The following is a 10274-nucleotide window of genomic DNA, read 5'->3' on the forward strand; positions in this document are numbered from 1 at the left end:
TTTTTCATACAGCAAAGAAATTTAGTCAATCCCCCATATCCTGATTATTATAAAAGTAAGATTGTAGCATTTGAATTAATGTTATTGTACTTTTTGTGTCTTGTGATCAATTCTAGTTTGAGTTATCTTCAACACAAGTATAAATTATTGAACACTTTTGCATGACCGATACTATGCTAAATACTTTATACTAATAAAGATCTTTTCATTTAGTCATCATAGCCACTGTGTGAAATAGGTGCTGTTTATACTTTAGAGATAGGAAAAACTTCTCATATTTTATAGATATGAAATGAGTTCATGGTTACATAGCTAGGAAGTAATATTTTTATAAAGTTGATTTTTTTCCCTTCAAAGTCTAGTTCAGTCTTTAAAACCTTTAGTTTCACACGACCAAAAAAGTAGTTCCATTTTTATTTAGTCTTAGGATAAGATATGGATGTGTTTTCATCTTTAGAGAGTCCCTGCACTGAAAAACTGAAACCAGTTGCATGTAGGCACACATGGTTCTCAGTGTCTTCATGTGTGAACTAGACCATCTATGTAATATTCTTGCTTTTAGTCTTATGAATGGAAGCCTATTTTAGTTAACAATGTGTCACCTTGAGTGTCTTCTAGTATTTTCAAAAATTGCTGGGGTTTGGAATAGACTCATACTGAATTCTATGCTATCGTGGAGTCCATGATGGCCTGAACATGTTGGCTAGAGTTTTTTACCTGATAAGAAAAAGGAAATGAACCAGACTTGTGTCTAGTTTTATATTCTCTTGAAACTTCATAATGCTTCATTTAATTTAACTTTTTTTTCTTCTTAAATTGCTGAGTGGTGATCCATTTTTATTGTAATCTTTTTCTTTTTTCTTTTTTTTTTTTGTTTTAAGATGGAGTCTTGCTCTGTGGCCCAGGCAGAGTGCAGTGGCATCATCTCAGCTCACTACTACCTCCACCTCCCATTTTCAAGAGATTATCTTGCCTCAGCTTCCCAAGTAGCTGGGACTACAGGCACGTGCAACCACGCCCAGCCAACTTTCGTATTTTTGTTAGTAGAGATGGGGTTTCATGCTGACGGCTAGCCTGGTTTCAAATTCTTGGCCTCAAGTGATCCACCCGCCTTGGTCTTCCAAAGTGCTGGGATTACAGGTGTGAGCCACCGTCCTTGGCTACTGTAATCTTTTAGAGCAGGTTGAAATACCTTAAATCTTTAAATTAGTTGGCTCAGTAGACCCTGGTAAACAGCGGCTTTTATGTTTCAGGCTGCAGTGTCTGGGTCAGTGCAAGCTTCAGATAGACTTACGAAAGAGTTCAGGGACATATATGCATCACAGAGTTATAAGACAGGTAAGGATCTCTAAATCCCTGCTCTTCTTATCGTTCTTTTGTTCTTTTCTGTTGTCAGATTATAAATGTTATTTCTTAAAACTGGACAGAAATGGAAATGTTTACTAGCTTTATTTTGTGAAACTCAAATGGAATCAAGTTCCAAAAGATGTAGGGGGCAAGATAGGAAGAGTTTACTTGTTTTTTGGAGGTCCGTTGGAATTCTATTTTGTCATCTTCCTGATAGAGTGAATATTTACATGATTTTTATCTTCTGGCAAAAAGCTTGAGCAATATTGCTTGATAAGTAAATAAGAGTAATACATTTCATTATACAGAGAATGATTGCCAAGTTGATTTTTGTGATTTTTCCCCCCAGTTTTGAAAGTGACATAATCAACTCTTATTGTGGAGGTAGTTATGTTATTACTTTTAAAATACATAGGTGGAGTACACCTGTAGTCCCAGCTACTAGAGGTGGTGGGAGGCTGAGACAGGAAGATCTTTTGAGCTCGGAGAAGCCAAGGCTGCAATGAGCTGTGATTGTACCATCATATTCCAGCCTGGGTGACAGAGTGAGACACCCTGTATCATAAAACAAAAAAAAGGGGGGAGTGGGGGTGGGATACATATTGGGTATGTATATATAGGACAGTTGTAGAAAAATACCGATTTTTTAGTGATTTAACTTTTGACAGTTCCGTCCATGGCAAATTTTTCTACTTGAACACCTTGGCTAATAATACAAGTTTAGGAAAGCATATTAAACTGTGTTTGAATTCTTGAGAAAATTATATACATATGACTGTTTTCCTTTAGAATTACTCCAAACTCTGAACCCCCTTATTAGATTAGATTTAGGGTATTGTGATCCCTTTGGGACATTTATTCTAAAGGAGCTGGAAGCTATAGTGGCCTCTGTTTTTCCTGGGGATATAGAGCAGCTTAAGATCTCCTCTTTCTGGAACTTATCCTAGGTGCCCTATTTTAGCTTTCAGATTGGTTCATTTTTGAGTTAGTTAAAATAATAATAAATAATAATAATAATAATAATAATAATCTTTTTGTTTGAATTGTTTTTTGTTTTGGAATTCTCAAGCTTGGCCCTGATAGTCCTTTGCACAGTGATCTCCAGATCTTAAAAGAAAAACAAGGGATAGGAGACATTTTGCTTATCTTTTAAGGTAAGAAAATTGTTATGAGACTCTATATCTTTCTAATGGGGCTGTATATTTGTACAAGTGTTTTGGAAAACAGTTTGGTAAAGTAGAAGATACTCATACCCTATGGTTCAGGAATCTCATGGATATGTACTCCACAAGAAAAGAGTACATAGGTGTCAGGAGACACAGGAATGTTCACAGCAGCATCATTTATAATAACCCAGACAGAAAATAACCCAAATGTTCATTCCAATAAAATGGAAAATTGTGGTATTCATAAAATGACTTACAGCTATGTGGGACAAGATGGGTGAATCTTAAAAGAGACCAGAACCCCAAAACCCATTTTGTACAATTTCCTCTATATAGAGTTCAAAAATAGGCAAAACTAATGTTGGTGAGGGCATAGATTCTTAGTGGAGGCAATATCGCCTGCAGTGGAGTGAAAATTCATCCTTAGAGTGAAAGAAAATCTTACCTATTATAATGGTCTGCTGCCCTCCAAAGGGCCATAGAACATAAATGAAAAGAAAACTGAGAAACACTTCTTTATGGATTCATACTTGGGCAGTAAAACTATCAAGAAAAAAGAGGTGATTACACACAGGGGAAGGTAAGGAGTCCATCTAGGTGGGAGGTAGGGAGGTGTGAACTGAAAGGTACATCTGTGGGCTTCTTGGATACTGGCTGGAATATATTTCAGGACCAGGTTGGTGGTTACATGGGCAAATAATTTAGAATAACTTGTTAAGGTCTACCTTAAGGTATACTTTGTTTACTTTTCTGAATGTGTTATATTTAATAAAGTACTTTTAAGATACCAAAAATAAAGGTTACAAAAGAATAACAATGGAATCTAGAAAAAATATTAATGATCTAATATGGAATCTAGACAAGATGTAATGGTTTAAAATCTATGGCTATATGAAGTATTTTGATGAAAAAAACAAAGACGTAAAGGAATACTTTGTTGTACTTACTCTAAGGGTGGTAGTAGTTTTCTAAAAGCTTCTTACTTAGCTTTTTCATGTATGTATTTTTGCTTGGGGATATATCTTATGATTGAACTTTCTTGAAATGACCCTAATGTTAGTATTTTCTCTCACTTTTGTTATCATAGAAACTGTTGTGGTTGTCAACTGTGTTGTCTTCCTGAAGTATGAATCCAGTATATATTGACTGAAGTTGCTAATGGCTACTTCTTTACGGATTCATATGGGTGAACGAATGAAGCACGCAGGCCTACAACAAAAAACAAAACACATACAAAAAAACAGGAAGATATCATTTTTAAAAAAAAACATTAAATCATATGAACATATGCCCAACACCAAACTTAAGAAATAGAACCTGTGGCTGGGTGTGGTGGCTCACGCCCATAATCCCAGCACTTTGGGAGGCTGAGGCAGGTGGATCACCTAAGGACAGGAGTTTGAGACCAGCCCAGCCAACATGGTGAAACCCCATCTCTACTAAAAATACAAAAATTAGCCAGGCATGGTGGCAGGTGCCTGTAATCCCAGCTACTTGGGAGGCTGAGGTGGGAAAATCACTTGAACCCAGGAGGCAGAGGTTGCAGTGAGCCAAGAGCACCACATTGCACTCCAGCCTGGGTGACAAGAGTGAAACTCCATCTCAAAAAGAAAATAAAAAAGAAATAGAACCTTATCAGTACCTGTAGCACCCTGTGTGCCCCTCCCTTGTCATGTCCTCTTTGGGAGGTATCTTGAAGGGAATATGAAATCTTGGCCAGGAAACTGGAGGATTCGTGACCGCAGGTGGTGTTTTCATTATTTTCTCCTGCTCTAGTTAGAACTTCAGGGAGGGGATGATTTGGGAGGTAAATGGCTGAAATGCTATTGGATTTGTGTTTGTGGCCCATGGATTCTGATACCAGAAAGAAGGGCCTTTTCTGGGGTTGGAGTATTTCTTAAGAGGCCTGGGAAGAATGTGATTGCCTTGAGCTAACTGACCTTCTGAAGAGGACCTTAAACTGAATTGCCAAGTTATTAGTATCAGGATTCACAGACTTTGGAGAATAGCAGGTGTGACTCAGAAAGATTTACAGGAAAGAGCCAGAACAATATATTTATGGCCTCTGATGTCCACAGTGACAACTTAAGAGTCATGAATAAGCAAAATGGAACTTGAGATAAAGTGTAACACAAAGATGGGAGTGACTGCAGGAGGGAATGCGCCCTGGTCAGCAACTTGGTAAATCCAACTTGCTGTACTTTTAAGGAAGTCGTTTTCAGATGTTACAGGCAACATCAGAGTTACTGAATTGAATTCTGAGGTAGTACTTAAAGAAAGGTCTACTTAGATAAGGTTAGGTTCATTTAGAGAATAATAGCCAGGATTGGGAAGAGATTCTTTTCCATGTCCTAGGATAGCTGGTGAAATTGTGGATTTGGAGAGGAAAACATGGGGGTTCTGGTTCATGATAGATTGTCTTCAACTATTTGAAAGAGTATGTATATGGAAGCATTAGTTTTTATTTGTTTTTGGTGAAGACAGGGCATAAAACTAGAACTAATAAGTCAAATTACAAAGAGGTGATTTTCAACTCAATGTAAGGAAGTGACTTGTAACTATTTAGACCCATCTGGTGATGTAGTCTTTGAAAACTAGAATGTTCTTCATCTTTAAGAATAACTTAGAAGGCTGAGATGTTAAATGGGAAATCAGATAACTTCATGAGATCCTTGTAGAGCCTGAGAGTCTCGTTCTGAGTTAAAATATACTAAGGTAACTCAAACTTCATTTTACCAGTCACCCTCAACCTTTATTTTCCCCTCCCTGAAGAACTCTTTTTATTTCTGTGAAATCTTGATTCCTGAGTTCCAGGTTACAGATTTTATGCAATAGAGTCCCCAGGTTTTGATGTAGAGGATCCTCTTTCTCCTGTCTGAAAATATCCTTTAGTATTTCCTTTAGGGTGAGTCTGCAGATAGAAAAAATCCTTATTTTTTATTTCATTATTGAAGAGTATCTTTATTGAGTTTAAGTCTCTAGATGGGCAGTTTCCTTCTTTCAGCACTTCGCAGATATCATTCTCTTATGCCAGCTTCCATTGTTTCTCTTGAAGTGTTTATGGTGGTTAAATCTTGTGAAGTCTTTGATCAGTTTTGGAAAATTCTCCACAACCATATCTTCAGCTCTTGCTTCTGTCCCATTCTTTTTTTTCTTCCAGGGCTCTACATATGTGATAAACTTTTCAATATGTTGTCTTTTATTTTCTCAATTTTCTACCTTTTTGTCTTTCTGACCTTTTTCCAGTTTACTGAATCTGTCTTCTGCTAGGTTACTGCTGTGGTTAAACTTATCCATTAAGTTATTAATTTCAGTTTTGGTAGTTCTAAGTTGCAGAATTTCATATGGCTCATTTTTATAATTTGCATTTCTCTGCCAGGTTTTCAGTCTTGTCCCATCTTTCCTTGCTCATGTTCAGCAGAATTATTTTGAAGTGTGTCTGCTAACTCTGTTATCTTGATCCCTTGGGGTTTTATGTCTGTTGTTTGCTTCTCTTGTTTTCTGTTATGTCATCTTTAAGTCTCATGTGGCTTTTTATTTTTTGTGATAGACATTATATATGAAAAATTGTAGAGCTAATTTGAAGCCTTGGATGATATTCTTCTCCAGAGAGGATTTACATTTCCCCTGCCAGGGACTTGGAAATTAGCAGCCCAGGATTTTCTCATCCAACCAGGGATTGAGATGATTAAAGCTGGCCATCATTCCCTGTCAGGGCAATTTGCAGTTTGTTCTTCAGGTTCCCAACCTAAGGAGTGGGAGACTTAGCAGGGCCTCTCCTCAGTGGATGCTGAGCTCCAATGTTTAACTCCCTGTGAGCTCTGTGAGGCTGTGAGTTCTAGCTCACCTTGTTAACCTCTTCTTCTCTGCTGTCATTGGAAGAAAACCCAAGGGGGAAAAAGAAGATCCTGTTCTCTGCTATTCCCTTTTCTCAGCCCTGTAGTCATTATGTTTTGTCCACCTTTCTAGTTCTCAGTCAGAAGATTGATCTAAGTTACCTACTCTATCATTATTGGAATGGTTCCTTTATATAGTTCTAGTGAAGTGAAACCCCTTCATATGTTTCATAAGTTTACCATAACACTGTTCTGTTTGGGCCCGATTTTAACTTCATTTTTATTTGCTTTGGTTTTCATTTCATTTTTTTGTACTAATTTTACATTTATGACTCTCACCCATTATCTGATAATAAATGTACATATTCTTTTACAGATTCTTTTAAAGTCTTCTAAATAGTATATAGCATTAAGGATGTTCTTAAAATTAATTAAACTTGCTTATTTGCTTTTTAGGATAACTTTCCATTTGACCCTCCATTTGTTTGAGTGGTATTACCTGTTCTCTCAGGAGCATAAGTTTAAGTGATTAATTTTTTTTTTTTAGTTTAAAAAATTTTTTTGTAGAGGTGAGGTCTCACTATGTTGCTCTGGCTGTTCTTGAACTCCTGGGCTCAAGTGATCCTCCCACCTTGCCCTCCCAAAGTGCTGGGATGATGGGCATAAGCCGCCATGCCTGGCCTACATTTTTTTTTTTTAATATAGCGTGCACCAGAATCATTTGGAGAGCTAGTCCCAGGGTTTCAGATTCAGTAGGTCTGTGGTGTTGCCTAAGCATTTACATTTTTAAGACACTCCCAGGTGAAGCTGATACTGTTGTTCTGGGGCCTACATCTGGAACCACTGGTTATGAAGCATTATCTTGTTGATAGGTAGAAATTTTAGTGATATATATATATGTATGTATATATATACACACACATGCACATAATATACACATACATACTTTTTATCATAAAAACCAAAGGTTTTTCAAATGTAAATTGTGATTGAAGGTTTAGAGAATGTTATGATTACAGAGTGTTCTCCACATGCCTGTGATCCTAATTAGTACTTCTAGGAATAATCATGGGAAAGCTCATGGACCTATGGAGCTGACTAATTACTTCTAGAGGTGATAGTTGCAGTGTAGTAGAATCAAATGGTAATTGTCATGCAGTTTTACTGAAATTTGTATTGCTTCTTTTTTGTGATTGGAAGTCTTACAGAAGTGGGGAAAAGATCGCAGTTTGCTAGGTTGGTTATGAAATGTTCTGTAGACCCTCAAAGTATGAGCAATTTAAAGTAACTTGAGGATTTTCAAACACTCAGCTGACTAATTCCATTATGTGACATAATCCACATTATGGTGATTAAAATCTAAATATCTCCAGCCCTTACTTTGATCATTTCTATGGTTGAGATAGTAATAGTTGCATTTAGGGTAAAAATATGAGTGACTACTTCAGACTTCAGAACTTTCTCCAGAAGAGCTTTGTTGCTACAGTTATTTTTAGTTGTATTTGCTTTACATGCTTATGTATGTGTTCTGGGGGCTAACATCCTGTTAAGAATCATTCTGCATAATCAGAATACATATTAACTGTGGTGCTGATACTACGGAATAGTTGTCTGGACATGATATCCATCTGTAAAAGCTCAGAGAAACAAAAGGTGTGGGTTTTAAAAAAAAAACCTTAGTATTACATATGGATGTGCTGAGCTCAATTTGAGTTTCCCCACACAATAAAGGAATACTGGTTTTATTATTTAATTAATTAATTTTATTGAGAGAGGGTCTTGCTCTGTTGCCACAGGCTGGAGTGAGTGATGCAATCACAGCTCACTGCAACCTCTGCCTCCCGGGCTCAAGCCATCTTCCCACCTCAGCCTCCTGAGTAGCTGGGGCCACAGGTGTATGCCACCACACCAAGCTAATTTTTGTATTTTTAATAGAGACAGGGTTTCACTATGTTGCTCATGTTGGTCTTGAACTCCCAGGCTAAAGCAATCCACCCCGCTCGGACTGACAAAGTATTAGGATTATGGGTCTGAGCCACTTTGCCCAGCCCAATATTGTTTGTTAAAATTTTTTATTTATTTACTTATCTTTTGCTTCTCTGTTTTAATTTTTAAATTTCTGTTTTTTCAATATTGTGTTTTAAGAGTCTACTTACCCGACGCCTGCAGCCTAATCTTTGCCATATCTCCCCAAATGTTCTGTGAGTGCTAATATAGTGGTATGGTAATAGATATTTGTTTTGTGGGGATTGCAAGGTTTTGGGGGAAGCCAGGTTCAAAATGTCTTTTACCAAAGGGCTTCTTGGAGCCTTAATGCCATTTTCTATTTTTCCCAAATTTGTTTATTAGTGTTCCTGACAGCATCTCAGAGGATGGTGTCCTCTGGCTTACTCTCTGGGAAATGCTGCTCTGTTGGAAATCCGGAGTTCTGAGTGATTCCCATGTGTTTTCTGCTGCAGAGCAGGACATGCTGAAGTGATTCCTTCGTGAGCAGATGTTAGAGGTCTCCCTTTGACAGCTTGTTACAAAGTTGATCACAAATATACTATCACGGTGAGTGGAAGTCCCAGGTTGGGTGTGAAGCAGAGTTGTTTAGAATTGTGTACTGTTTTATTTTGTTACCTTTAAAGCTTCTCTAGGCTGTTTTGGTTTTGGCAGTAAAATTGCTATAAAAAGTACTTCTCTTGGCATAAAACCTCATGGTCAGTTTTGGAAGTTCAGTGTTAGGTAACCCAGCCAAATACTTACATATACAAAATAAACACAAGACTGAAAAATAGTAAATGTTTAACCTTTGTGTCTCTTGCTCACTACAGCAGCCTTTTACTAGCCACCAAGCCATAGTTCTTTTGTTTTTCATAGTTGAATGTTAAAATGTCTTTTTAATGAAGCCTTTCCTGACTGGGGAGAAAAGACATAAGTATTGTGCTTTAGTTTTATGTGCTGGTTTATATAATTGTGTATGTTGACTCAATATTCCCATGAGCATAGGAAAGGAAAATGGGTCATTTTTTCTTCAGAATCTTATTTGAGAAAAAAAATGATCAAGGAAAAGATTTGGATAAAAATCTGCAAATTCAGGATAAATGTATGAAAACATTTTAAAATGTGATTATAAAATGGACCAGTATAGCTTTTCAACATTTTGTTGTAAGAATCCCAAGAATGTAAGTTTATCATCTTAGTATACCAAATAGAATTGAGACAAATACATGAAGTTATGAATCATGTCATTTTCAGTTTTAAAATCTGTTACATAGTTTCTTCATTGATTCTTTTTTGCCACAGTGTGTTATGGTCCTCATTATTTGGATGAATAATTTGAATAATAAGTCAGCTTTTGATGTACCCAAATAAATCTTCTGATTCCTAGTAAAGTGTTTTTCATTATACGAAATGCCAACTACATAAGAGGAGATTAAAAGTACTAAGAACTCTAAGTACCCTATTGATTATCATATGCTAACCATGGGCCAGGCACGGTGGCACACGCCTATAATCCCACCACTTTGGGAGGGCAAGGCAGTCAGATCACTTGAGGTCAGGAGTTTGAGACCAGTCTGGCCAAGATGGCAAAACCCCATCTCTACCAAAAATACAAAAAACTTGTCAGATGTGGCACATACCGGTAATCCCAGCTACTCAAGAGGCTGAGGCAGGAGATATTGCTTGAACTCGGGAGGCAGAGGTTGCAGTGAGCTGAGATCGTGCCACTGCACTCCAGCCTGGGTGACAAAGATAAACTCCATCTGAACTAAAAAGAAAAAGAAAAGCTAAGCATGGACTTAATTTCTCTGAGGTTTAAAGCTGCAAAGAGTTCCTCTTCATGAAGTAGGTGGGATCTCAGCTGGGCAGTGAAATGTGAGTGGGGTTTGGTCAGCTGGTAGAGGTATGCAGGAAAATTATTTACATAGGTGAAAAGTAA

At 37.2% G+C, this 10274-nt stretch overlaps 1 pseudogene; it reads left to right on the forward strand.

Annotated features, from left to right (window-relative positions):
• LOC109023369 (ubiquitin-conjugating enzyme E2 Q2-like) overlaps window positions 1-8781 on the forward strand; it is a 31765-nt pseudogene extending 22984 nt beyond the window's left edge.
• The last annotated feature ends 1493 nt before the right edge of the window (window positions 8782-10274 follow it).

Source organism: Gorilla gorilla, chromosome 16, assembly GCF_029281585.2.
Source record: "Gorilla gorilla gorilla isolate KB3781 chromosome 16, NHGRI_mGorGor1-v2.1_pri, whole genome shotgun sequence".
NCBI classification, from domain to species: Eukaryota; Metazoa; Chordata; class Mammalia; order Primates; family Hominidae; genus Gorilla; species Gorilla gorilla.